The 24,404-nt window shown below is 41.9% G+C and overlaps 1 protein-coding gene across 4 annotated transcripts in view; it reads right to left on the bottom strand.

Moving 5' to 3' along the window:
• Positions 1-24,404, bottom strand: part of ATXN1 (ataxin 1) — a 464,792-nt gene that overhangs the window by 216,635 nt on the left and 223,753 nt on the right. For all 4 annotated transcript variants that reach the window (XM_030929140.1, XM_030929139.1, XM_030929138.1 and 1 more), the window contains one exon: positions 7,957-8,017. The gene's annotated coding sequence lies outside the window, so the exon portion shown is untranslated. The remainder of the gene's footprint in view (positions 1-7,956; positions 8,018-24,404) is intronic.

Here is a 24,404-nt window from a genome sequence, read left to right as displayed (position 1 = left end):
TCGATCTCCTGACCTTGTGATCCACCCGCCTCGGCCTCCCAAAGTGCTGGGATTACAGGCGTGAGCCACCGCGCCCGGCCTCCTTGTTTCTTATATCCAAACAGTTGCTCAGTTTGTTCAACTCTTTCTTTGTAGTGTTCCCCACGTCTGTCCCTTTATAACACGCCCACGGTAGTTCTCAAAACCTTATCTCCTTATACCTGCAACTGCCTTCCCTCTGGGACCCTAGACTCTGTTTTCTCCACCATCTCACGGGCTATGGACACAGCTGTAAAGTTCATCTCACTAAAACATGGTTGGTCACATCCCCAACTTGTTAAAAAATCTCCAGTGACTGCCAACCCCCAGTTCAGGACCCCTCCCCACAGCACTGCCTATTTACACAGTGACCACTCCTCCCTCCCCACCACCACCACCCACAAACCATACACCAACAACAAGCACCATGTCCTGGGAATCTGTCAGTGGCTGGGACTCGATCCTCCTGGCAGGCAGGTTTCTCTTCACCATATAATACACACGCAGCGAATGTGGTTGAGGGGTCCTCATTCTTTGGTCTGACACATGTGGTGTGACCCCTATCTCCCTGTCCAAGGCAGTCTCCCTCTTTCTCTCTATGAGTTTTCCATTCTCCACATTGAGTCCCACATGGAGCTTCCCACTTACTTTACATGTTCGGTTGCTGTGTTTTGCTCAGCATATGTGTGGTCCCTGTCTGGAAGCCCCTCTTCACTGATCTGGAGCTGAATTGTGGTCTGTTCACCAGGACCCCAGATGAAAGATGAAAGCATGAGAGAAGTGGATGCATGAGAGGGATGGTATAAGGTGGTCTGTACACCTGGGATGGAATCATGGGAGCATCCCGGACAGGTTAACTTTGCCTTAATAAAGCTTCTTAATTTTTAGCAAGCATAATGGTCTCCATTTCATTCAGGAGGAACAAGGTTAGAAAGACAAGATGGGACCAGATAACTCGTGAACTGTGAGTTGAGCTGTGGACTGTTAGGCAGTGATGTGTCTAAGACAAGGCCAATGTCTGGCAGGCCAGGGCTTTAATATAAGTTTAGCCACCTGCTAAATGGAGTTTAATTTGCCCGTGTCCTTATGACTGTCCAATCACCATAGCTAATTAATGTTAACTATGTTGTTATTTTTATTAATGCTCTTTCAATGTTAGTAAATATATATATATATATATATTTTTTTTTTTTTTTTTTTTTTTTGAGACGGAGTCTCGCTCTGTCGCCCAGGCTGGAGTGCAGTGGCCGGATCTCAGCTCACTGCAAGCTCCGCCTCCCGGGTTTACGCCATTCTCCTGCCTCAGCCTCCCAAGTAGCTGGGACTACAGGCGCCCGCCACCTCGCCCGGCTAGTTTTTTGTATTTTTTAGTAGAGACGGGGTTTCGCCGTGTTAGCCAGGATGGTCTCGATCTCCTGACCTCGCGATCCACCCGTCTCGGCCTCCCAAAGTGCTGGGATTACAGGCTTGAGCCACCGCGCCCGGCCTAGTAAATATTTTTGAGCCAGATCTGATTGTTCCAAGCCTGGGCTTTGGGGGCTGCCAGGTATATTACTGCTTCAACACTATCAGGAGCGAGTCACAATGCATTCTTATGTTCATCCATTCTTTTACCCTATACATTCATCGAGCATTTACCGTGTGCTGTGTGAGAGGACTGGGATGATGTGAGTTATATAAAAGGCTAAAAGTCATGCTTAGGACATAGCAGGTGACAAGTGTCCCTTCTAGGCCAAAGCTTTGAAGCATTTAATTGCTGGTGCAATTTTCCAATTTTTCTCTCTTCCAGTGATCATGAAAGAGGCCCCGAGATGGCTGGATAAAAAGATCAAAGCAGACTGCATCATGGAGTTATGCATAGAGGACAGTTGTCCTGGAGAGATATCGCATCCACAGCGGTCACTGCATGAATGAGAAATGAACTTTTATTTTGCTAAGCTACTGAAAGTTTAGGGTTGATCATTTCTGCAACAAAAGCTTATCCTATCCTGACTAATATAATAGCTTTTATTTTCTCTATTATTACCATTTGGTAATGAATCATGTCTAACAATGCCTCATGATAGGCTTTATATTTACTACCCTCAATATCTTTTAATTGCCTTAATGTCACATTTACTCACTCCTTGCCACTTAATGAGACAGGAGCCTCTTGAAGATAGTGACCTTGGCTTGTACTTTCAGGGCTTACCTTTTCATGCTCCAACTCACATTTTCCTTTCTCCCTCACCATTTTCCCAAAAATTGAGTTGTGAGCCTTGCAAGCAGTAGCTGTTTAACTCATAACTGATGACTTGATATTTTCCCACTAGGAAATAATTCCCAATATGTAATGACAATTATCCATTTGCATTAACCAATACCACTCTGGAGGCATGGATAATCAGGAATTCAGTGCAATGGCTACAAGAAGGCATTAGCTATTCATCTGTGACTTTATTTTAGCCATGACCTTGATTGTATGTCAACCATGGCTCATCATTTTTACTTATTTGTGTTGACCCTAGTGTCTTTAGGTCTACTTAATGATTTTGGTCTGGGCTTCTAAAATTCTCATTCAGTCATTTATTTATTCACACAAATATAGTAGCACAGAATAAAAGCTATGGAGTCAGGCTAGCTGTGAGACTGTGGGCCAGCCACGTGACCTCTTTATGTCCCCAGTTTCCTTATCCACAAAATGAGAGTTTAAAATGTATCTTGTAAGGTTGTTGTGAGAATTATACAAGTTAATATATGCAAGATACATAAAAGTTATTTTAAATTTTAAATCTTAAATTTAAATTTTAAGATAAAGCAGTACTGGGCATGTTGTAAGTGCTTAGAATGCTAATATTATCATCTACTGAGCACTTACTACATGGCAGATATTAGAGGAACAAGAAGGATTAACAGGTTCCCCAGTTCTTCAGGCATTTGCAGTCTAGTAAGGGTAATAGATATGGAAACAAATAAGTGAAGTACTACAGAGCCAGAGAGAGAGAGAACAGAAGTACATACACATACATATGCACAAAAGGACACAGGTATGTAGGTACACACACATGCACACAAAGATGCACATGTGCACGCTCACCTACATGAGAGCACACACATACACACATGCCAACTACTGCCAACTGATGAGCCACATACAGAGCAAGAAGAGACCACGATCACTGAACTAGCTCTTATAGGCTTGCCAGACAAGACAGGGCACCAGGGATTTCCAGGTAATTAAAGAGTGTGAGCAGAGGCATCAAACAACATCTATGCGTTTATTCATTCAACAAATGTTGATCAAATGCCTCCTATGTGCTTGACACAGTTTTAAATACTGAGATACATGCAGTCCATGAGACTGACAAGGCTTTTGCTTTCACTGAGCTAACATTCTAATAGAGGAGACTAACAATAAACCCGCAGTCGGATGCAGAAGCCCAAGCGCCATGAAGAAAACACAACAGGTAAGAAGGCTTGAGTGAGCTGGGGGCGGGTAGGCCTGATGGTGTGCAGGGAACAGAAACATGGTCAGAGCAGGAAGGAAACACCACGCCCCACCCCAGCTTTCTACGGGGGAGGATTTCCCTTACACCCTCTGACCTCTTGCTCCAACCTTTTCTTCCTCAAGGGTGTAGAATGAGTAACCCGGCTGGTGCTAAAGCCAACACGGTCTATGCCCCTCTCCTTGGATAGGGTTAATCTATAAAATTTTGAGCAGGGTTAGCAGGGATTTGGGCCTCTTCACACAGACAGGTGCCTGTAGACTCAAAACTTTCCTGCAGGTGGCCTGCGACCAAGCTAGACTGGGGAACAGGTAGGTGGCAAGTTAGCACATTGCCCTCAGTCACACAGCAGCATTCTGGCCCCTGTCTGCCTCAATACTCTTGTCTTATTTCTCAGTGGGCTCGGAACTTGGGACGGGAAGAGAACTCTTGTAAGATAAAAGTTTTCATAAGATAAAAACCTTCCCTCCCCTAAGCAGACCTCAAAACCAAATTAGGAATCACTATCCTTATCTATCAAACCTAATCTATCTGTCATCTTAATGGAAAAAATCCCTCCTATCTCTTACTTAATTGTTCAGAAAAATTGCTAGACTGAGAAGTCTCGACCCCAAGACAAATTCAATACAGTGAATATTGGGAGTGAGGTGAGGAAAAGGATTATTTTGGTGCCAGTATAAAACCCAGGGGTATATGCTATGGTCAGTAGCCACAAAGAGGAAGATGAGGAAATATGAAGCTTTTAGATATTCTTACCTTGTGACTTTATATCTACATTAAAAAGAAAACCACATTAGGAAAATAATTTCTTGAGTTTACCTTTTCTTTGAAGAACTGAACAACATTTTCAATATATTTACACACTTGCCTCAGAATTTCCTTGGGAGATAGGGTGAGAATACAACGTTGTCATGAACAAATATTAATGTCATGGTTACTATCCGCAGAGCTTAGTTGTGAGCATTAGAGAATTCTTTTTAAGAAGATGAAGAAGAAGATACATGGTTCCTATCCTTGAAGGGCTTAGTCTCTACCTAGAAAACCACTCAGGCCCCCAAAGCAATGTATATCAAAAAAGGAAATACAAGAGCAATGTCAAATGGATGGTAAAGATTTTTTAAAATGCTTCAGGAGTTCAGAGGGAAAAAAGCATCTGTTGAAACTAAGAGTTCTTACAATGCTTTCATTAAGGATTGTATAGATGAGAAAACATCACAGAAATGTGAAAGCCCCAACCACACATCAGTAGAGAAACTGCAATTAGAAACTGCCTCTCTGGTCCAAGCTCCCAGAAGATGAGAAATGGGTATTGCCTTTCTTTGTGCAGTCCTACTGGGCCTGGCATTGCAGGCTCCACGGGTAGGTGTCTCCTCAATCTGCAGTGTATTAAATGAGCACTCTGTTTCCCTGGATTTCACATTGCTCCATGTCGCTACTCACACATTTCAGCCAGGAGCAGCAGACCATGATGCACGGGAAGTATCCTCCCCACCAGGCCATTCTGACAGAGCCGCTGTGCCACAGGGAGGATGAAAAGCACAGGCTCTCCACCTCCTTTCAATTGCTAAGGCAGGCAGGTGCTGCCAACCCTGCTGACCCATTCAGAGGCCTGTAGAACGTTCCTACAGGCATTGCCTCCTCTCTCATCAAGTCCCAAGATGGACCGGGACAGGAGGCAAGTGTTAATAGCAGAAGTAGATAGTAACAATTACGAAAACCACATTCTCCGCATATCACAGGCCCCAGGAGGGGAAAGGCAAGAGTGGATAAGGTGGGAAATAAAAGAGGGTATCAGGGCTGCCCTCATCCTGCCCAGGATACACTGGCTGTCACAGTCATTATATGTTTTCTGGCAGCACAGTCATGTTGCTATGGAACCAATGCATGTCATTGCCACCTGGCCTCTAGCAAATAAAATCACAGTGCTGGCAAGAGCATTTCCCTGGATTTCCCTTAAAGAGATACCATTGATGGTGACTGCTGTTTGAGCTTAGAAACAACAGCAGCATTGTTCCCAAGACCCAGCCCCACTGCATACTATGAAACTGAACCCAGGGACTCATGTTTTACAAGGTGTATGTGCATGTGGGGGCCAGCTTCTGAGCTTCTTTTTAGGAAAAAAAAAATACTCATGGCTTCTATCTGTGTTTAGTTTTTTTCTTATTTGGTAAAAGCAAACGGCTTGCAATATGTTGGATAATTATTTGATGCCCTCTTGAATGTTGACATCAAACATGACCCCAGAAGGAAACCAAAGTAGCCACAAGTGGTCTACATGGGTTCAGACGGTCCTTCTTTCATTCCTTCACTATTTCATGCCTCAGATCCTTCTCTACCAGTTTATTCTTTACCCAAGGAATCCTATGATGTAGGCATGGAAATGGACATTTCTTCACTTTCTCGAGGCCCTTAATTGCCCCCTTCTTTTAGTCTAATTAATCTCTTGACTCTAAAGAGACCTTTACATTCCCCAGACAGCAACAGGTGTCAGTGACCCACACTGTATCGTGGTGAGCTCTGAGAATAAACCTTTTGGGCTTTTCTCAGATAAGACAGGAAAATGGAAACCTTCATACTTCTAATGAATGCTAACTCATGTAGACCCAGCTCTGTGGACAGGAGAGATCAATATTAGGGTAATTCAGCAGATGATCCCTCACAAATCAGCAATCTATGTTCTATATTCCATTCAGTATGTTGGTAGAAACCAATTATGTCTGTATCTACATAAGGAGATGATCAAGTTCCACAATAATGACTCTAATTAGGAAAGAAGACAAAGTGATTAAGTTGACAAGTTGGATAAAATAATAAACACAAGCTCTTAATGCCACCCTTTGACCACTCCCTAGGTAAGATGAAATGTTTTGGAAATAAGCGCACTTAGTTCACCAACCTAAATGAACACAATTCGAAGCCAGATTTAACCTAGGATGTCTTAAAAACACACACACACACACACACACACACACACACACACACAATCAAGTCTACCTTCTGGGATTCTAACTGAGAATCATGTTCTTAACTTTTCTCCATCTTATCACACAACTGCGCTCTTACGTAAAAACCAACATAACTTTAAAAAAATGAATAAACGGGGCCGGGCGCGGTGGCTCACGCCTGTAATCCCAGCACTTTGGGAGGCTGAGGCGGGCAGATCACGAAGTCAGGAGATTGAGACCATCCTAGGTAACACTGTGAAACCCCGTCTCTACTAAAAATACAAAAAATTACCCGGGCATGGTAGCGGGCGCCTGTAGTCTCAGCTACTTGGGAGGCTGAGGCAGGAGAATGGCCTGAACCCAGGAGGCAGAGCTTGCAGTGAGCCAAGATCGCACCACTGCACTCCAGCCTGGGCGATAGAAAGAGACTCTGTCTCAAATAAATAAAATAAAATAAAAGAATAAATGTTTCTCAGAAGTCTCTATGACAGTAGGTCAAATTTGTACTTCAATATAGGAACCCTGATAGGCATTCTTCTGCAGGTGCAGACAACCGCGAGTCAGGTGTGTGGGTCGGCAGCTGGACTGCACACACCTGCAGGTGTACTGTGACTTCTAGCTGCAAAGCAGATGTACCACCAAGTCTCAGCCTGTGACAACGTGGCATTGCAGATGCAGTGGTTTGGAAAGGGCGCAAAGGAAAATAAGCTTTCTCAGATGACGTCCATAACAGAAGTGTTTTGGGTACACTCGCTCTGCCAACCCCTTTACTTAGTAGCCAACTATGATTATGAGAAAGTCAAACAGTCTATACCAGCATCAGTCTTGACCCTTGCCTTAGGGGTGATCATTATTAGATTACCAAGACCACTTTAAGTTGAACTACCTATAATTCTACAGCCTCAAAAAGAATCTGCAGATTCCAAAACCAGTCTTGTGCAGGGCAAACATCACGCAGCTAGGAGCCAAACACACCTGTGTCATAATCCCAGCTCTGCTACTCTCCATGAAGCCCCACAAAGGTGATGTGAAGCCTCTGGGCCTCAGCTGCCTCATCTGTACATAGGGCCTTTGCCAGACAAGCTCTCAGGTCTCATCTGGGGCTCACATCCTATTATTCTTGGTCATGGAATTCAAGAGACATCACAGTCACTTGAAGAAATTGGATGGTTCCCCCTTGCCCACAGCTGTATTTCTGTGCACCAGTTGCTGAGGGAAAGAAACTTCCTCTTTGCGAGCTGGACAAGTCAATAGCAACGATGATGACCTCGCAAGAGGCAAAGCATGTGAACACCATAAAGAAATGGCAGAAAAAATCTACAAGGGAAACCATCTCTCCAAAGGACCCAGTGATAAGGAGAGTCGAAGAACAGGAAAAATACCTTGGTTCCAAGCACAAGAAAACGAGAGAATGCATGCTGTCACACACTTTTTCTTGGCGCATCATAGTAATTGGATAACATTTTGATGTGGGTAAAAATACAGGAAAGATTCAAAGGATCACTCACCCTATGAAAACAGCAGCTCGATTTCTTTTCACGAAGAAAATGGTCTAATTTCTTTGGAAAACTGGAAGAGAAAAAGAGATTTTTAAAAACAATTTATAACTCCATTTTCTAAATCAGTCCAAATGAGCAGGCCTAGAGGTGATAAGAAATTCCAGCCCCTAGCACTTTGGCCTTTATTAGGTGCACAGTAAATGTCTGAAGAACAATAGATGCGTGATTATTTGGCTGACTATACGAAGTTCAAAAGCAGAGCTTTGAACAATCAATACGTAGAAAACAATCGCAGGCATGATTCATTTATCATGAGATGTATGGTCCTTGTGACAAAGAGTGCCCAAGAAATCAATTTTTTAGGTGCGTTTTTTTAAAATGTCATGTCCTCCATGCCCACCATGATGCTTATTGAAGAAGCCTTTTTTGTATTTTTTTTAAAGTAATGTTTCTGTAGAGATGTTGCCCAGGTTGGTCTTGAACTCCTGGCCTCAAGCGCTTCTTCCACCTTGGCCTCCCAAAGTGTTGGGATTACAGGTTTGAGCCACTGTACCCAGCCTTGTTTCGTTTTCTGGGATAGGGTCTTGCTTTGTCACCCAGGTTTGTCATAGATCTATGCCCATTTTATAGTTGGAAACCCTGAGCCCCAGGGGACTGAGCCACTTGCTCATGTGTGTACGGTTGTGAGTGGCAGAGGTGAGCTGAGACCCTGGGATCCTCCCTCCAAAGTGCCTCTCATGGGGGAATTCAGTGACCATGGATGGGGGTGCCATCATAGCTCACTGCAGCCTCAAACTCCTAGACTCAAACTCCTGCCTTAGCCCCCAAGTAGCTGGGACTACAGGCATGTGCCACCACATCTGGATTAAAATGTTGTGTTTTTTCTTTATTTGCAGAGATGGAATCTTGCTACATTGCCCAGGCTGTGAAGAAGTCTTAGTAAATAACCAAAGTACCCCATTCCTGCACTTTGCTCTTTCCCGAAATGGTATACTCACAGCTTCACTCCCCGCAGTGATTTGTATGTAATTAGGCTCATATGGGAATGTGGACTTGGCAGAGGGGCGCTGGAGGCCACATATCAGGCTGACTAAGTAATCCCGTGAGGAAGCCACGGTGTCTGAGATACTGACGGGTCAAACAAAGTGTGGGAAAGAACAGAGATGATGTGAATGTTGGACAGAGGAAGCCTGAAAGACAAAGGGAGATAAGGGAGCGACGGCAACAGACTGTTTAATCTACACCACCCAAGGAACTAAGTTCAAGATCCAACTCAACAATAATTTCCAGAGACTATTTTAAAGACGCCTTTGCAGGTTTAAGAGAGGCTGTGAGGCAAAGCTATTCCAGCTCCTGACGTTCTGTGGGCAAGTTGCACAGGATTCCAGAACCTTTGGGATTCATTCTATGTGCCGTGGAAGGCCACAGCTTTCCTGCCCTTTTCCTCAGGGGACGTGGACTGCATGTGGCCACCAAGGCAGGATAGAGCTTCTTCAGGATGGCCCACCAGCCTGCAGGAAGATTCCCAGACTCTGTTTCTCAGAATCTAAAGGGCACTCCTCCAAGTCCCACAGAGCAGTCCACAAGTATTTAACGTGACACTGACTATGCAGTCAGACTATCCTAGGCTAGGCGGGGCTGCAAAGACAAAGGTTATGCTCCAATTGAAAAAACTGCCAGAAAACCATGCAAACATTGAAAAACGGTAGATACTGACAAAATATGAGTATCTTCTTTGTTTTAAAGCAACACTTTATAATCCACTCACACGCATTGACCTTTTCATCCTAACAACAGATGAGATGTCTACAGTATGAATTCTTGAGACCACAAAGATAGATTTCAAAGTCAGACCTCAGTCTAAGCCTCAGCTCAGTCACAGAGGAGCTCTGTGGTTCCAGTCACTTAAACTCTCTGAACCCTTTCCTCATTTGTATAACGGCAATAACAATACCGACTTCATAGAATGTTTCTAGTTTTTAAGGTGGCATTTGGTACACAGAAGAGACTGAATAAAACCAAAAGGCATTATCACCATTTGGCACAACATGTTCATATATCTGTAACAATGGAGGAAAGACACAGGAGAGATTTTGGCGACTTAATAATTTGCCAGAATGTGACTGAGTGTGGTGGCTCACTCCTGTAATCCCAGCACTTTGGGAGGCTGAGTGGGGTGGATCACCTGAGGTCAGGAGTTTGAGACCAACCTGGCCACTGTGGTAAAACTCTGTCTCTACTAAAAATACAAAATTAGCTGGGCATGGTGGCATGCACCTGTACTCCCAGCTACTTGGGAGGCTGAGTTCAAGGAAAATTGCTTGAACTTGGGAGGCGGAAGTTGCAGTGAGCCAAGATCATGCCATTGCACTCCAGCCTGGGCAACAAGAGCAAAACAAACAAACAAAACACAACAAAAAATTTACCAGAATGTGAGTACCTGCACCGTATTCCCTTTTTCCTCACCCCTCACAAGTAGATGAGACAAGTAGCCACAAGATCCAGAAATCCTACTGCTGGGTATATACTCAAAAGAAAGGAAATCAGTATATTGAGGACAAGTCTGCACTTCCTCTGTTTGTTGCAGCACTGTTTACAACATCTAAGATTTGGAAGCAATATAAATGTCTACCAACAGATGAATGGATAAAGAAAGTGTGGTATATACACACAATGGAATATTATTCAGCCATAAAAAAGAATGAGATTTAGTCATTTGTAACAACATGGATGGAACGAGATCATTATGTTAAGTGAAAAAAGCCAGGTACAGAAAGACAAACTTAGCATGTTCTCACTTATTTGTGGAATCTAAAAAATCAAACCTACTGAACTCATGGACACAGAGAGTAGGAGGATGGCTACCAAAGGCTGGGAAGGGTAGTAGGGTGTTGGAGGGGAGGTAGGGATGGTTAATGGGTACAAAAAAAGTAGTTAGAATAAATAAGATCTACTATTTGATAACACAACAGGGTGACTGTAGTCAATAACAACTGTACATTTTAAAATAAAGAGTATAACTGGAGTGTTTGCAATGTAATGGATAAATGCTTGGGGGGATGGATACTCTATTCTTCACGATGTGTTTATTTTACATGTCTGTATCAAAACACCTCATGTACCCCATACATATACACACCTACTATGTACCCGCAAAAATTTTTTAAATTAAAAAAAAATTACAGGACTACGCAGTCAAAAAAAGTGGATGAGACAAATGAGAACAAAATAAAACTGTTTACTATATAATAATTAGATAAATAGAAAAACTCAAGTAATACAAATCCACAGAAGTCCCATTAATAATCACTATTAACATTCTGGTTATATGACCCCAGACTCTTTCCTATGCCCAAGTATACAGAGTATATTGTACATACACATCTAGAAATAAATCTACATATATACATACAATCTATTTATAACATACTATGATAGTATTCATAGTGTTTTGCTATCCGATTTTTTTTACTTATTAATTATATTGAAAACCTCTTTTAACATCAAGAGATGCATCAACATCATAATTTTTGAGGACTGCAAGAGTACTGCATTGAAGGAATGAACCAATAAATATTTATTTGTTGAATTTACAGAGTCTACCAAAGTGTCCCAAGTTTATAAGAAATGACTACATATTGTGGTAGCATGTGGTTCTTTTTCTTCTACATTTTTCATGATTGAGAAAGGAAGGCTGAATAAATATAAAAAGCCTTAACAGCAAAAAATTGTTTTGGTTTGAGTGGGTGTAGCATAGAAGAACACAAACTAACACATATACCACAAGGAACAGAATCACACAGTAGAATATTCAGTAGGTGGCCGGGTGCGGTGGCTCACACCTGCAATCCCAGCACTTTGGGAGGTCAAGGCGGGTGGATCACCTGAGGTCAGGAGTTCAAGACCATCCTGGCCAACGTGGTGAAACCCCGTCCTTACCAAAAATACAAAAATTAGCTGGGCATGGTGGCAGATGCCTGTAATCCCAGCCACTCGGGAGGCTGAGGCAGGAGAATCGCTTGAACCCAGGAGGTGGAAGTTGCAGCAAGTCGAGAGTGCACCACTGCACTCCAGCCTGGGCAACAAGAGTGAAACTTCGTCTCAAAAAAAAAAGAATATTCAGTGGGTGTCCAACATACCGAAAAAGGACTCAACTTTAAAGACTCGGGGGCCGGGCGCGGTGGCTCAAGCCTGTAATCCCAGCACTTTGGGAGGCCGAGACGGGCGGATCACGAGGTCAGGAGATCGAGACCATCCTGGCTAACACGGTGAAACCCCGTCTCTACTAAAAACTACAAAAAAACTAGCCGGGTGAGGTGGCGGCGCCTGTAGTCCCAGCTACCCGGGAGGCTGAGGCAGGAGAATGGCGTGAACCCGGGAGGCGGAGCTTGCAGTGAGCTGAGATCCGGCCACAGCACTCCAGCCTGGGTGACAGAGCGAGACTCCGTCTCAAAAAAAAAAAAAAAAAAAAAAGACTCGGGATAAAGGGTGAATAGGGATGGCTAGATCAAGTACTAAATCATTAAGTCTGAAGTCAAGCAAATGTCCTTGTTTTTGGCTCCAATCATGGTAGAGTTACTTAATGATACAGAGAAAAAGTTAACTGAAAACTGTATGATCTTGAGTGATCCTAGAAATTAAATCACTATTTGAAGGTGAAAACCAAAAAAATAAAAATAAAAAAAAAAATAAACCGGACTTACCATATTTCTTTAGAAGGTATCAAAAATTAAAATGTTCATTCGGTGTTAATATTTCTAACCCAAGTTCCTTCTCAAAGAGAATGGTTGGTTTGCTAAAAATATATGTGATAGGATTTGCTGAAGTCACATGACACACCCTTGCCCTCAATTAAGGGTGCCATACCTCTCCCAGCGACTAGTGACATTCCAGGGAAATCCTACTCTTTAGGGGAGCCTGGGGAAGTGAGTGTATCCCTGCAATGGGCAGAGTGTGTGGAAATCATGTCTCCAGTCATGAAGACACGAATGCAGTTAACCTTTTCTGAGTATCCAACACTGCTCCATGAATCAGGCAGCAGATAGGGCTGGCAGAGAGCAGCAGAGGGAGAAAGAACACACAGCAGCAGCAAAGAAATGCCATAGGAGATAGATACTGGCTGCAAAATCCTGGCGAGATCAAAGGTGGAGATGCAAAGTAGAGCCACACAGAGTCTGATCTGTGAAACCAGGGTCCATAACCAATGGTAGGTGACAGTGCCTTACAACAAATGCTCCCTAAATGCTTCAACCCTGGTCCAGCTGACGCAATTTTTAAGGGGAGTGGTAATTTGTGGTGGGGGTCATGCTCTTAGAAAAAACATGTCTATTACATTTTGACCATGTGAAATAGAATCAATGTTAGAAAACAAGAACACAGACCTTAAATGTCAGCACTGGATGGAGTCAGAGAGAGCATTTCTTAGACAATTCACTCTAGGCACTTACAATATCATGGAATATGAACCGAGCTACTTTTAACAAGTCTCTTTTCATGGTACAATTCAGAAGCTGGTGAGATGTTTCTAGATCTAACAATGAACTTCTTATAAGGACAGAGTTTTTGCTTTGCCCCACTCACTTGTAGTCATCGCTTTTCCATGAGTGAGCATTAGATGGTCAGGCTGTGTTGTATGCTATATAATGGCTTTTTTACACCATCAAGACTAAATCTTGATGGACGTGGTGGCTCATGCCTGTAATCCCAGCACTTTCAGTGGCCAAGGCGGGAAGATCACTTGATGTCAGGAGTTCAAGATAAGCCTGGGCAACATGGCAAAACCCCATCTCTACTAAAAATATAAAAATTAGCCAGGTAGCATGCCTGTAATCCCAGCTACTCAGGAGGCTGAGGCAGGAGAATCTCTTGAACCCGGGAGGTGGAGGTTGCAGTGAGCTGAGATCGCACCACTGCACTCCAACCTGGGCAACAGAGTGAGACTCCATCTCAAAAAAAAAAAAAAAAAAAAGACTAAATCATACATTGCTTCCAAAGGTAGCTCCATATCCTTTGAAGGTATATACGCGAGGGTCCATAACATATCCTGTATTCCAGATCTAGCCATAAAACCATGTGGTTTAGATTCTAACATCCAAATCTAATTGTGTGTCTGGTAAAAATGACTTGCCCAGTAAAACTGTGCTGATACTATATGTTCCACAGTTACATTATCATTATATTTTGAGACTGACTGACTTTGGGAAATGTTGTCTTGTGATTGTATTGTATCATCCTGAGTAAGCATTAAATTTCCTTAATATTTGCCACAACCATTTGCTAAGTGGCTAATTTGTATGAACACATTTTTATCTATTATCTCTAATCCTGACAAAAAATCTCTGTAAAATAGGTTTTATTAGCCTCATTGCACAGATGAGGAAAATAAGGCTCAAGAAAAGTAACCTAACCAAGGTCACCAGTAAGTGACAAAGCTAAGTTTGTCTGGGTTTCACGGCCAAAGAGAAAAGATGAGCTCCCTGACAACATGCACGAGAGATTAAAGTCTTGATACGTAAGCATTCTGACAAACAAAAAATAAGCACTTGCGGCCGGACACCATGGCTCATTCCTGTAATCTCAGCACTTTGGGAAGCTGAGGCAGGTGGATCACCTGAGGTCAGGAGTTCAAGACCAGCCTGGGCAATATAGTGAAACCCCATCTCTACTGAAAATAGAAAAATTAGCTGGGCATGGTGGTGTGTGCCTGTAATCCCAGCTACTTGGGAGGCTGAGGCAGGAGAATTGCTTAAACCTGGGAGGTGGAGGTTGCAGGATGCTCAGACTGTGCCACTGAACTCCAGCCTGGACAACAGAGCAAGACTCTGTCAAAAAAAAAAATCTTTGTCAGGTTTTCTTTTTTTTTTTTTGAGGGTAGCAAGCGAGGATGTGAGAACAAAAGTTACCCATGACATTCAGTGGAGAGTTGTGTATTAGTGCCCAACAGGTGCCAGGCAAGCGTTCTTCAGGCAGCACAGCAGGACCAAAGTGCTGACAGTGGCAACGGCACAAAATGTAGCCTTGGCAAGTCAGTCTAACAATTACTTTGCATCATTCTGATTATGAGCCACAAGCATGCAATCAACAGCATAGAGACAGTCTTAAATGATCTCCATCAGCATTTTACTTTAGTTATCAAAGCATGGCAGATTGAACACACGCTCATCTGACCTAAGCGCAATGTTAATAACCCAAACACAAAGAATGTGCAGGAATAATAATGGCTCAAGAGCACTGGCCTTGCTGGGGGGCCATTGGTTATAACAGACGTATTTTATTTTATCCAACTTTTTTCATTTATTACCTCAGAGTAGACACATATTATTACGTGTTTCTCGTCAGATAAATTTATCCACAGTCTAACTCAATTTAAATTGAGTTAGGACTTCAGTGAGTTTACAAATTCCCTAAACTTACTATGGCATGATGTACATGTCTCTACGAGGAGCACTTTTCACACTCCATGGTAAATGTTTGTCGTACTCATCTTCTCCACTAAATTGTGACCCAGCTCTGATAGCCTGGATTTTACATCATTTATCTCTGTGTAGCAGACATTCAAAATATGCAGAAATGAATGAATCCTCAGAGAATCATAAATAAAAGGTATGCTTATTGAGTCCGTGAATGTCCCCAAGTTGGAGAAGTCACTAGCATTTCAAAGAGCAACATCTGAATTCCAAAATTTGTCTAAAATTGAAAAGACGATTATAAATATATACCATGAAATTTGGTACGTATCTGTTCTTAAGGAATTAAAACATATAAATATAAAAATAAGGAAATACTCCTCTGATATTGACTGAAGAAAATCATTTTCAAAGGGACTCTTATCAAAGCTCTATTTTCAACACTAAATCTTAAGATGTAAGGGGCAGATACTATTTTGAGAATGGTTTTCAAGGAATGTAATTAAAATCAACATAGGCTGTAGAACCAGATCCAGAAGAGAAATACTGATTGCTATATTTCCGGGGGGAGAAAAGGTCAAATTGTCAAAAAGTAAAGAAAAGGGCATGGAAGTTTTCAATACTGTATCAGTGCCCATCACTTCACTCACAAAGTAAATGAAGCAGTAAGATTCCATGAAAGGGTTAAGGGTTCATTTTGCTTTTAGATAAACATTGTATCTGGAGCAAAAGGTAACCTCTGGTCAGATTCATCCACTGTCGGAATCTTATTTGCACTGTACAAAATGACTACTCCACCGTTTTACTTAAAAAAACATCTACACTGGGACCTACGAGAGGGTGGAGGTGGGAGGACAAAGATCGGGAAAAATAACTAATGGTTACTAGGCTTAGTACCTGGTGACAAAATAATCTGTATGATAAAGCCCCATGACACAAGTTTACCTATATAACAAACCTGCACATGTACATCTGAACTTAAAATGTAAGTTAAATAAATAAAAAAGGAAAACACCTACATGTAGATGTCAATCAGGTTTTCTGATTTCCTGGGTGTCTGTGTTCGTGGGTGGATATGAGTGTGTGTGTATGTGCAGGATTTCTTTTCCATTATCTCAATGGGTATTATACATAATTTTTTAAGTCAGTGCTTAATACTCTTCAACTGCCAAAACATACCATATAAACTCTTCAAAGACAGTGTCCATACACCTTAACAAGTACTCTAACAGCTAGTATAAGTTTACTGTATACATGGTCAAGGCATTGAACAGAATTTGTAAAAAAAAAAAAAAAAAAAGAGTCAGCACATCAACAGTATCTCAAAATTCCAAAATGGGCAATCACTGCCTTAGCAAAGCTGTACCTCTGACCTGGAGACAGAGGGGAAGAGATGCAGGAAACCACCTTTAGGGTGCCAGGCAGCAAGTTGCCTGTAGTCTGCGTTTCCAGGCAGGTCCTCTTCCATAACTCCTCTCACCACAGCTAAAGATCAGAGCTACTTCACCAAAGATTAGTACAAATAGGAAATATCACAGGGGAAAGGCAGGAGTCAGATTTTGTGACTTTAAAAAGTTCAACCCAGGCCAGACGTGGTGGCTCACACCTGTAATCCTAACACTTTGGGAGGCCCAGGCCAGTGGATCACCTGAGGTCAGAAGTTCGAGACCAGCCTGGCCAACATGGCAAAACCCTGTCTCTACTAAAAATACAAAAATTAGCTGGGCGTGGTGGCAGGAGCCTGTAATCTCAGCTACGCGGGAGGCTGAGGCGGAAGAATCGCTTGAACTTGAGAGATGGAGGTTTCAGTGAGCCGAGATCATGCCATTGCACTCTAGCCTGGGAAACAAGAGTGAAAACTCCGTCTCATTAAAAAAAAAAAAAAAAAAAAAAAAGGCGCTACCCATGTTAGAAACCTTTTGGTCACATCTGGTAACAGCCCCAGTGATGCTAAGGACACGAAAGCCATTGCCCCAATCAGGGTCTATCTTATTCAATAAATACTTAAAACAGTAATATCTACTACATAGGCTTTATTGTTTTCAAAGTGAATAGCTTGCAGTCAACATCACTACATTATATATATGGTTTTAAAAATAGTATTTCTTAAACACCTAGAACAGCCAAAGGGCAGCAAACCTTTTCTACAAAAGACCAGAGAGCAAATGTCTTGGCTGTGTGGGCCAGACATCTCTGTTGCAACTACTCAATCTGTCATTGTAGTGCAAAAGCCGCAACAGAAGATACTCATACAAATGGGCATGTCAGTGTTCCAATAAAACTTAATTTACAGAAACAGGCTGGGGTGATATCTAGCCCATGGTCCATAGTTTGTCAATACCTGGTCTAGAATATTATTACACTGAACAATTATAAGATGGACTCTCAACTTCCTTCCTTTCCTCTAAAGAGATTATTTTTCTTAGTGAAAAGTTAGATGACAATATCATACAGTATCCAAAAGTAGTCAGTGGTGTATTCTGCAGCATCCACCACTGAACCTCATCCACAATAAGCAGATATGGGCAAATCTTAGAATGCCAGGTGGAGTTTTCCAGAGTGGTAAGTCTCTACATATTCATCTCCGCATTACATATGTGCAGAGGGAACAGGCTGCGCCATGGAACCCCAGATAAATGCTAAATAGCCTCTTGAAGCAGTGTACTATCTAGGAATGCAAGAAGACTCCTGAGCAACAACAAAAAACAAACACCTTGATTAAAAAATGGGCAAAGGACTTGAATTGAAATTTCGTCAAAGAAAATATGCAAATGACCATTAAGCACATGAAAAGACACTCAACATCACTAATCATTAGGAAAATGCAAATCAAAACCACAATGACATACCATTTTGCTCACATTAAGATGGCTTTGATTAATAACAACAAAAAACAACCCCCAAAACAAGAAAATAACAAATGTTGGCAAGGATGTGGACAAACTGGAACTCTGTGTACATTGCTGATAGAATGCAAAATGGTGCAGCTGCTGTGAAAAATAGCATGACGGTTCCTCAAAAAATTAAAAAATTACTACATGATTCATCAATTCCACTTCTAAGTATATACGCCAAAAACTTGAAAGCAGGCACTTGAACAGATAATTGTATACCAGTGTTTATGGCAGCGTAATTCACAATAACCTAAAGTGGAAGCAACTTAAGTGTCCATCAATGGATGAATAGATTAAAAAATGTGATATATACGTGCAATGGAATATTATTCAGCCCTAAAAGGGAAGGAGATTCTGACACATGCTGCAACATGGATATGCAGTTTCGCTTTGGGAATATGAAAAGTTCTGAAGATGGATGGTGGTGATGACTGCAATATAATGTAAATGTACTTAATGCCACTGAACTGTACACTTAAAATTGGGAAAAATGATGACTTTTATCACAACACAAAGAAGAGGAAGAAGACCCCTGTGATCACTTGACCTTATAAGGGAGCTTTTCAGGTGATCTGTTTGGATCAAGATACCCCAAGAAGTTTCAAATGACAGTTGAAGCTTGAGAGTGTTGGTTTATGGGAGGCAGTTGATGAACTGTGGCCTCCTTTGAGTGTTCCAGGAAATCAGCTTCTACATCTGGGAATCACTGGACTGAAAAAAAAATATGAGAGATCCTTTGATTCAGAGTGAGCTCTCACATGAGATTTGTAATATGGCCAGAATGCTTGCAATATCCTTTTCTGAGTTTTACAACTTCAGAGATTCCATTTGACAGTGGACCAGGAGTAAAGTCACTGATAGGAACAAAAGCTATGAAAATTTACCATAACTGATGGAGGGACATAAGAAAGGGCAAAGAGGTAAAAGAAATCGGCATAATTAAGGCAAAGTCAACCAATCTTTCAGGATCACAGTGAAAACTCACAATCTCCAGTTACTCCAGTAAGAGGAGTCTTCTTCTTTCCCTAACCCTATTCTCCTTTGTCATGCATATGACTGCTTTTAGGTGACTTGTTTGAAATGTAAGCTCCTTTGAGTCTAATTCGGCATAACACTTAACACCATATACCATGCACAAGAGATGACCTCATGGAAACTGTCCCTATTTGCATAGCACTATTCCCTGAATTACTCAGGTATCATCCTTGCAAAAGTCAAAGTGATACAGGGTTGCATTACCTACTACAAGCAGAATAATGTTGAGTCATGGTTTCTCAGCTGAAGGAAAATGATATCATTTCTTCCTATATTCTTGGTAAAAATCAGAAGATACCTCCAAGCCAGCCCAACCATAAATCCTACAACTACATATATATGACACTGACGACTACCTTCAGGTGACAACAGGTTTTTCCATGCTGCCAAAATAAAGTAGAAGGCTGGGTAATGGTCTAGTACATTTGAATCATGCACTTCCAACTCAGTTATTGAGAACGGCCATTAGAGGGTCCGAAATAACCCGGTTAACCAAAATATTTTCTGACTGTTAAGAGTTTTAACCAATATGCAGTAAAATGCAGTTTTCAATCAGGGGCATACATCTCTACTGCAACCATTTTTTGACAGTTTTTTTAGAGAACTGAAACCACCGAATAAAAATGTGGACATACAAAAGACCGCTAGAAGAAAAAATAAATAAATTCAGGGTAAGAGTATATACTAGATATTTAGATAGCTGAAGCCAGTGGTGTGTGGAGAAATGTTTAATAAAAGTGGGAGGGGAGAGAGGACCCCTGATTTGTAGCATTTGCAGACTTCTGTAGTGTAAACACTCTCACCATGGCCAATTTCAAGGTAGTAATGTGATGTCAACCTACTCCCCAAATTCCCAAACATTTAATACTTGGCTCATAAAAGTGCATCCAAGCTGGCTCCACTACACCACTGGTCCATTTCCTCATCCCACCAAGAGCAGTCAACCCTACTTCCTACCTAAAACAAATCCAAGAAGCAAAGTCCTTCATTCTTTTCAGCATCCTTCTTATCCATAGATATTTAAGAGACTATCTGTTCCCACTTCCATGTCTTTGCTTCTAGCCGCCTCATCTGGAATAAACCTTGCTAAGTCTGCTCTTGTATAAACAGCTTTCTTTGAATGCTCTTAGGCTAGGTCCCACCAGCCCTTCTGCATTCTGATTTTCCACAGCACTTCTCTGTTACTGTCCTGTCATTTGATTCTAGAGGGCAGGGTTCTGTGAGGGCAGGGCATCTGCCCACAGGAATAAGCACAGCACCAAGTCTGACCTGGATTGAGCTGAATAAATGAAATCTGTTGAGTTGACTGACCGGGCTGACTTCTGTCCAGTCTGCCACAGCGAGCTAGGCTCCTCCTGCAGTGAACTAGGATTGGTGAGGGACTAAAGTGAATCTGTAGCATGAAGATTTCACAGGGCACTCACTACTGCCCACACCAAACTTCCACAAAAGGAAGGGGGAAAGCTAATATGTGTTAGACATAAAATTTCTGCAAGCCCCAGCACCCAGAACTTAGTTCTTAACACCATTCTCCAATAAAACGAACCAGTGCTCTTCGGAGAAATGGCTGATTCTAGTACTGCGACAGGAAATATCCAAGATGAGCATGGAGTGTCTTGTAGTGTCAGAAAGTGGGAAAATGCTAAATTGATAAATCAATATCCCACAGTGATGGGGGCACGTCAAAGGGGACAATATTCCTAATATTTCTCAAAGGGCTGCCAATTGCCAGAACTAAAACAACCAGAGCAACAAAATAAACAACATGGTACTGGATTAGAACCTAAAGTATAAAATAAACACCCATGAGTTCATACTGATATACATACATTTTAAAAGGAGAAGAAAACACACATCTCCTGCGCAGAGGAATTCTAAATAATTCATGCAGATGTTCTGCCCTTGTAGAGGTGGAGTGTAACTGCCCACTCCTTAAGTGTGGGCTGTGCACAGTGACTTCCTTCCAATGAGTAGCACAGTATGAAAAAGGGTGTGTGTGAGTGTCTGTGTACAAAGAGTAACTTTAAAGCTGACAAACCCTGACACACACAACCTTGGCTCAGGTGATCAAGATCAACAGCCCGTGATAGGTCACATATGATGTGATAAAAGTGGCAATCTGCTAATTTTAAGGAGTACAGACTAATGATTTTGTGGACTGTCCTCTCAATTTGGGTTTTTCTGGCCAGGCGTGGGGCACTTTGTGGGGCCAAAGAGGGTGGATCACTTGAGCCCAGTACTCTGACACCAGCCTGGCAAAACCCTGCCTCCACCAAAAAAAAAAAAAAAACCAAACAAAACAAACAAAAACAAAATTAGCTAGATGTGGTAGCCCATGCCTGTAGTCCCAGCTACTCAGGAGGCTAAGATGGGAGGATTGCTTAAGCCCTGAAGGTCAAGGTTGCAGTGAGCTGAGATCGTACCACTGCACTCCAACCTGGGCAACAGAGTGAGACCCTGTCTCAATAATAATAATAAGTTTATTTTATTATTATTTATATTATTTATTAATTTATAAATAACAAATATTATTTATTATTATTTTACAAATAAAATAAAATTTACCTAAAAGCAAGAACTAAAGCCAATATTTTATTTTGATTGAGTAATGATACACATTAACTAGCCTCGAAGGGCATTGACTAAAACATGACGGACTGCAGGATGGACAGATGGCTTGATACCTGACAAAGCAAATATAGCAAAATACTACTTGCAAAATCTAGATGGCAAGTCTATGGGTGTTCACTGTGCAATTCTTACAATTTATTTGTATATTTGCAATTTTTCATAATAAAATGTTGAGGGAAAAGCCTCTCATGAACAATGGTGCCCAGTCATAGAAGAGTTTCCCAGGAAAGATTTATTCAGCCCAAATATGCATGTATCTGATTTTTGGGGGACATTTTATTTAACAAAAAATTAGGTTCCTGATTTCTCCTTTTAACCTCTTTTACAGAAAGCTGCCCCCCTTGGCAGTGAAAGGCAGCACTTTTGCCAATGCCTTGCAATTAGGCTATCAACAGACAAAAGGCCAATGTTTATTAATTAGCAAAAAGCCATATAGGATATGAGCTCTAGACTCTGCAGAGCTTTATATTCCACATGGACCCTCCAATCATTTTTGTGGCTTGGATGGATTTCAGCACTGGTACTTGTCATGGTCAAAGATACATCATTATTGCTCCAGTCAATAAACGCTTTCGTTAAATAGCACATTTATAACACATCTATTTGTTTTACAATTTCCATAAACTTGGTTATTTACTCATTCTACCTTCAACTCTTACTTAGCCTTAGGTAACATAAAATCTTTTTTTTTTTTTTTTTTTGAATAGGAGGTTTATCATGAAATAGGAGTTAATTAAATCATTTAAGGAAAACGTGTCTCTTCTGATTCAAATATGAGATTATCTTTTATAAAAAGTAAAATCTATTTCAGAGCATTTTAAGTGTGCATCGACTGTCCCTGAATTCCGATGCTTGACAAATTCATTAGCACTAGCAAATGTTAAACCTGTCTAGCGTATTTCCTTGCTATTCTACTCAGCAAATCAATGGCCTCACCAACCGCCACAGGATAAAAGTGTGTGTATTCTGCCAATGTGATGCCACCGACAGGGAGAGCCAACTCTGCTCACCCTCTGAGAAGGTCTCTAGTGCATGAGCGGCTGCCTATGTATTAGGATGTTCTGGCCAGGTATGGTGGCTCACGCATGTAATCCCAGCACTTTGGGAGGCTGAGGCAGATGGATCACTTGAGGTCAAGAGTTCAAGACCGGTCTGGTCAACATGGTGAAACCCTGTCTCTACTAAAAATACAAAAAATTAGCAGGAAGTGGTGGTGGGTGCCTGTAATCCCTGCTAGTTGGGAGGCTGGGGCAGGAGAATTACTTGAACACAGGAGGTGGAGGTTGCAGTGAGCTGAGATTGTGCCATTGTACTCCAGTCTGGGCCACAAGAGTGAAACTCTGTCTCAAAAAAAAAAAAAAAAAAAAAAAAAAAAAAAGAAATAATGTTCTAATTGAAATACAACCATGATACAGGCAAAAAACAGATTTTGATTTGGGAGGTAAAAATGTGTCTTGGCCTGGTGAGGTGGCTCACACCTGTAATCCCAGCACTTTGGGAGGCCAAGGTGGGCGGATCACCTGAGGTCAGGAGTTCAAGATCAGCCTGGCGAACATGGTGATACCCTGTCTCTACTAAAAATACAAAAATTAGCCAGGCGTGGTGGCAGGTGTCTGTAATCCCAGCTACTTGGGGGGCTGAAGCAGGAGAATTGCTTGAACCCAGGAGGCAGAGGCTGCAGTGAGCCAAGATCGCGCCACTGCACTCCAGCCTGGGCCACACTCAAAAAAAAAAAAAAAAGTCTTACATCTCTGATATGGTGATATGCGTGGACTGCAGACCACCATCTCCCAACTTGCTCATGGTCAGCTTGCTGGCAACTTCCCAGATTTGTACATTTGGTGAAACCCTTTGTAATAATTAAATTCCTTCCACGAGCACAAGAAATATGTCCACTGAGAATAGGAATTTCCTTTTTCTCTTTGCTCTCAAGACCTTCACCACCCAGGACAGTGAGAGGCTGTAAGTGTTAAGGGCACCAGGGGCAGAGCCAATGCCTGGGTTTAAATGACCTTGGGCAAATCACTTAACCTCACTGTTCTCAGATATAAAATTTGCGTAATAAAGGTTGTGAGGATTAAAGGGTTAATATACTACAAAGCACTTAGAACAGTATTATATGTGTCTGCTTTTATTGACCAACATACAAAGAGCTGACTGCTATTCAATGATTCCCAAATAATAATAATAATAATTACTATTTTTCTAAAATTGAGACAGTCTTGCTCTGTCGCCCAGGTACAATGGCACTATCTCGACTCACTGCCAACCTACGCCTCCTAGGTTCAAGCAATCCTCTTGCCTCGGCCTCTCAAGTAGCTAGGACTACAGGCGTGAGCCAACATGCCTGGTTAATTTTTGTTTATTTTTAGGAGAGATGGGGTTTTACCATGTTATCCAGGATGGTCTCAAACTTCTGACCTCAGGTGATCCACCAGCGTAGGCCTCCCAAAGCGCTGGGATTACAGGCATGAGCCACTGCGCCCAGGCC

This window comes from Rhinopithecus roxellana, chromosome 4 (genome assembly GCF_007565055.1).
Source record: "Rhinopithecus roxellana isolate Shanxi Qingling chromosome 4, ASM756505v1, whole genome shotgun sequence".
In the NCBI taxonomy this organism is placed as follows: domain Eukaryota; kingdom Metazoa; phylum Chordata; class Mammalia; order Primates; family Cercopithecidae; genus Rhinopithecus; species Rhinopithecus roxellana.
This window is presented reverse-complemented; position numbering and strand designations above follow the sequence as displayed.